This window comes from Microtus ochrogaster, unplaced genomic scaffold (assembly GCF_000317375.1).
Source record: "Microtus ochrogaster isolate Prairie Vole_2 unplaced genomic scaffold, MicOch1.0 UNK4, whole genome shotgun sequence".
NCBI lineage: Eukaryota > Metazoa > Chordata > Mammalia > Rodentia > Cricetidae > Microtus > Microtus ochrogaster.
The window spans coordinates 5632025-5637698 of NW_004949102.1; the positions used below are offsets into that span (position 1 = coordinate 5632025).

At 50.2% G+C, this 5674-nt stretch overlaps 1 non-coding gene across 1 annotated transcript; it reads left to right on the top strand.

Annotated features, from left to right (window-relative positions):
• The first annotated feature begins 3159 nt into the window (after positions 1-3159).
• On the top strand, positions 3160-3232 carry Trnak-cuu. Its single transcript has one exon. It is a non-coding gene; the product is annotated as a tRNA-Lys (tRNA).
• Positions 3233-5674: the final 2442 nt, after the last annotated feature.

Sequence of the window (5674 nt, forward strand, 5' to 3'; positions counted from 1 at the left end):
TAAATGATTCAACCCGCAATGGCCCAGGACCGCCCATATCAATCACTAGTTAAGAAAATGCCCTATAGACTTGCCCACAGTCCTATCTTATGGAGGCTTTTTCTCCATTGAGGTTCCCTCCTCTTCTCAGTAGCTTGTGTCAAATTGACATAAAATAGCCAGCACAGCAAAGTAGGGAATTTCCAAGTACACCAGGTGACCTGTCTAGCTCCCCTCCCCTGCGCCCCACGCTCTCCACGAGTGACTTAGCTGGGCCTCTGCAGGCCCTGGGGTAGGAAAACTATTACTGGGAGCCTCATCCAGGGAATTCTAACCATAAGCATACAAAGCCCCCAAAACACGGCACGGCTGTCGGATGGCTTTTAGAAATGATCCTAAAGAAATAAGCACCAATATCTGGAGAGATTTATCTGCAAGGTTATGCATGAGAGCCTTGCTTGTGGAAAGAAAGAGCATCATTGAAAATGTTTTCAAGCTTCAACCGAAGGGATTGGTTAAATAATTTACAGCACATTGGCACAATGCAGGTGTCATAAATGACACCATGGAAAGATATTTAATGACAAAGTAAGAAATACGAGACAAGTGCAAATAATGTGTACTAAACAACCCTACTCTGGCGGAAAAGATACACAGAGAGACACAAGATGAGGGAGACGTCATGCACCAAGAATATAAAATACTTGTGATTTCAAGGGAGGGGAGTTATCAGAATTTTCAATTCTCTGGACATCAGACTAACAGGCACCTTGCTTTCTAAATCAATATCTCCCCCAGGCATATACAAAACAATGATACCCACAAGGCAGTGTCTTAGGTGCCGGGAAGCCATGCCCAGGAGCAGGCTTTTTGCAGGAGAGAGCAGCTCCTGGTTTCTAGGCCAGCTGCTCAGCCATGCCCCCCTCCCCAGGGGTCAAGCATAACCCCACTGCTTATGTAACCAAGCTGCAGAAGAAATGCACTTGGCAGCCTCAGCCCTGGGCAGACAGATCTTCTGACTTCTCAGCTCCATAACAGACCACAATAGGACGCACCAGAACCGACGGTTGCGTAAAAGTGGGAGAGATGGATTTCTCTGGCCACCGCGTTCCGCTCTGCTGAGCGGGCACATCCCTTGCTGGTCACTCAGCACACGTGCAGCTGGCTGCTCCTTGCTTCCAACTCTCCTGCTCTGATGAATAATTAACACGTGCAGAGGGCTTCATTTGTAATAGCCCAAACGATCCTCATAGCACTGAGGCACTCCCGCGATGCTCCCGTTACAGACCGGGAAGGAGACAGAGAGAAGCGGCTCATCCCAAGTAATGCCCCAGATGATGGAGGAGCCAAGAATCAACCCAGGCAGTGTGACTCCAGGGTCTGCCCTTAACACCATGGCTGACAATCTCTTTCTGGTCCTGTTTCCATGGTGATTTTCCCCCCACCTAGGAGTTCCGAATTCCTTCAGGATATGAACTGCATCCTTCATGTTTATGGGACCAAATAGGACCCAGTATGGTTCTGGGCACACTGTACATCCTCAGGGACTTGTACCCTGGGGACGTGCAGCCTGCCCGCCTTCCCTACTACCTCAACAGCCAGCTCTAGTTGCTGGCAGCTTGTTTATTGGGACTGTGAAACTGGGACACCCCAAATGTGTTGCCTCAATTTCCAGGGGGGGGGCTCAAGGCTTCTTGTGGCTTCTCTGAAACATTCTCCCAAACGCTTGCTCAGTTCTGGGTTCTTGGCGCCGTCTCTGCCTATGCTCATGTCCCTTGTCCTTGCGCTCCTGGTGCCTGTATAGGGCTCAGACAAGAAGGCTGCCGCAGCTGGCTTCTTGGTTTTTAACCCCTTCCCTGAAGCTTCAAGACTGGATACCAAGCTGAGAATACATCACTGCTCCAAGTCGGGGCTTATTGGAGGAGACACGCAAGCCAGACAGTCTGGGCATGATGGGGCTTTGGATGATTTTGCTGGTGGCCTGCTTCCCAGCTTCTCCTAACTGCAATCAGGTAGGTTAAATAATGAAAGTCAGGAAAGGTTAATTGTTCTTACTCTGTTCCTGGAGGACTTCTCCTGAGCTTGGGTGGGCTGACAGGATCCTGTGGCTTCCTCAGACCCCTGTCTGGTCCTCACACCAGCAAATTTCCATCCCCATTCCCTCATTCCCCTCTCTCCACTGTAGACCAGTTTGATGTGGGAGTGATTTCTTTCTAATCTGTTGCTTTCATTGGTTAACTAATAAAGAAACTGCTTGGCCCTCTGATAGGGTAGAATTTAGATAGGCGGAGTAGACAGAACAGAAGGCTGGGAGAAAGAAGCTGAGTCAAGTCGGTCGCCATGATTCTCCCACTCCAGACAGACGCAGGTTAAGATCCTCCCTGGTAATCCACCTCGTGGGCTACACAGATTAATAGAAATGGGTTAGATCAATATGTAAGAGCTAGCCAATAAGAGGCTGGAACTAATGGGCCAAGCAGTGTTTAAAAGAATACAGTTTCCGTGTAATTATTTCGGGTATAAAGCTAGCCGCGCAGGCGGCCGGGTGCCAGGAACGTAGCCCACCGCTCACACTTCAACACCAGTTTGTGCTAGTTTGTGCATGTGGATCACAGAACACTCCATAGGCTCAATCCTGCTGGTCCTCGCAGTTCTGGCTTCAGGAGAAATTGCCCACACCTTCTCAATGACGCCTGGGTCCATAGCTCCCGCCTTGGTCTCTCATGATGGAGGAAGGCCATTGGTTAATTAAATAAAGAAGCTGCTTGCCCTGATAGGTTAGAACGTAGGGGGAGGAGTGAACGGAGCAGAATGCTGGGCGGAAGAGGAAGTGAGGTCAGACTCCACAGCTCTCCTCTCAGAGAGACACGATGCTCCACTCTTTCGGGCAGAGGCGAGAGCTCTGCTCTCTGAGGCACACGCGATGAAGCTCCGACCCAGGATGGACGTAGGCTAGAATCTTCCCGGTAAGCGCACCTTGGGGTGCGACACACATGATTGGAAATGGGTTAGTCCAGGAGCGAGAGTTAGCCGAGAAAAGTGCTAGAGCTAAAGAGCCAAGCAGTGATTAAAAGAATACAGTGTCCGTGTAATTATTTCGGGGCATAAGCTAGCCAGGCGGCCGGGGTGCGGCTGGGGTGTTGGGGACTCAGCCCCGCCGCACCTATTTCTACAGATGGCGCCCGGCTAGCTCAGTCGGTAGAGCATGAGACTCTTAATCTCAGGGTCGTGGGTTCGAGCCCCACGTTGGGCGCCATCTGTAGAAATAGGTGTGGCGGGGCTGAGTCCCCAACACCCCAGCCGCACCCCGGCCGCCTGGCTAGCTTATGCCCCGAAATAATTACATGGATACTGTATTCTTTTAATCACTGCTTGGCTCTTTAGCTCTAGCACTTTTCTCGGCTAACTCTCGCTCCTGGACTAACCCATTTCCAATCATGTGTGTCGCACCCCAAGGTGTGCTTACCGGGAAGATTCTAGCCTACGTCCATCCTGGGTCGGAGCTTCATCGCGTGTGCCTCAGAGAGCAGAGCTCTCGCCTCTGCCCGAAAGAGTGGAGCATCGTGTCTCTCTGAGAGGAGAGCTGTGGAGTCTGACCTCACTTCCTCTTCCGCCCAGCATTCTGCTCCGTTCACTCCTCCCCCTACGTTCTAACCTATCAGGGCAAGCAGCTTCTTTATTTAATTAACCAATGGCCTTCCTCCATCACTCTCACATGGGTTTCAGCCCCATTGACTGTTTAACATCTACAGCCTGAGGTCCTGAGCAATTTACATTCACCCTAAGCATCTTCGCTCCCCTCCCCCTCTCCCCTTCACAGTCACCTCCCCACTTCTCTGTGTCTCCCAACAGCATCACTGAGTTCTAGATGGTGGTGATATGATGACTTTGTCCTTCCAGGTTGGTCATTCAGCTAATAGGCCTGGGGCTCTTACCCTCAAAATGTTTTTTGTTTGTTTGTTTTTTGGATATGTCTGAATGGTTTCTTTTTTCTCCTTTTAAAAATAATCTTATTTTACATACCAATCCCATTTCCCTTTCCCTCTCATTCTCCCCCCCCCCACTCCACCCCCTATCCACTCCTCAGAGACAATGAGGCCTCCTATGGGGAGTCAACAAAGTCTGTCTCCTCATCTGAGGCAGGACCAAGGCCCTCCTCCCTGTATCTTCGCTGACCAAGGGATCCCTCCATAGGGAATGGGATCCAAAGAGACAGTTCCTACACTAGGGATAAATACTGATTCCACTGCTAGTGGCCCCACAAACTGCCCATGCCACACAACTGTCACCCACACTCAGAGGGCCTAGTTCAGTCTTATGCTGGTTTCCCAGCTGCCAGTCCAGGGTCAGTGAACTCCCACTAGCTCAGGTCAGCTGCTTCTATGGGTATCCCCATCACAGTCTTGGGCCCCAGGGAAACTCCCAGGAAAGCACAAGGATGACCCCAGCTGAGCATCTAAGCAGTAGTGGAGAGGGTACCTAAACTGCCCTTTCCTGTAATCAGATTGATGGCTACTTTAATTGTCATCGTAGAACCTTCATCTAGTAACTGATGGAAGCAGATGCAGAGATCCATAGCTAAGCACTGGGCTGAACTCCTGGAGTCCAGTCAGAGAGGGGGGAACAATATCATGAGCAAAGGGGCCAAGGGAATGTTACTTTTTTTCTAATGTAACGTTATTTTTACTTACTGTATCTATTTGTCTAACACTCTCAGATAAACTTTTTTTTTAACGCCTCAATATCAGAATCTGCGTAATTTATAAAGAATAAAAGATCGTTCAGCTCACCATCGTGAAAGTTTTTCAATTCCACATTCACACATTATTCAATTCATAATTCACCTGGCACACGTCCTGCCTGATGTCCCTCTTGCCACCTCACGATGGCAGTTCAGTTTCCACACGAGCTTCGATGGGGCTGGGCAATCATGGTCGATCTCTTTCTCCATCTCCTAGGACTCCCTTCGTACTCCTGGGCACTGCGGAGGGAGGCCTGGCCCTGTATCTCACTTGCCTTTGCTTCAGGGTCCAGCCCAGTGTACAGCACATCCTCAATGAAACTTCCTGGATCCAAGCGTGAATAAACAATAGTGGGTGAGCAAATAATTCCTCATAATCTGTCACCTTGCTTTTAGGGTCTCCTCCTCAACAACCTGGCCCACATTTCTCTGCCAGGTGACTCCTCTAGAATGATGGTCTGAACGTAGGAATCCACTTTCGTACTTTCAGATGCTTCCACTGGCTGCAGGGCCTTCAGAGTTCAGGCCTTTTCATCTCCCCTGGAGGCAGCCTTTGCTCCCACTCCCTGAGCCCCTCCCTCCCGCTCTCTGATCCAGCCTTTCAGGGCCTTTCTTCCCTTGGCATCTTGCTCTCTGACTACTTGGCCTCCAATGCTGGTGCTTCCTGTTAACTCACGTTTTCCCAAGTACAGTGGGCCTTTTTCCTGTGGAGGGATGATTACGGTAAGAATCCCAATCTCTTCATGACTTCCTGCATGGCTACTGTTGGATACAGGAGGTAGCCTTGGTGAGATACGGTAACTGGTCTAAAAAGGCACTTGAACACTTGATTGTTCAGCATTTTGTGTAAGAAAGTCCATGGTAAGCTGGGCGGTGGTGGCGCACGCCTTTAATCCCAGCACTCGGGAGGCAGAGGCAGGCGGATCTCTGTGAGTTCGAGACCAGCCTGGTCTA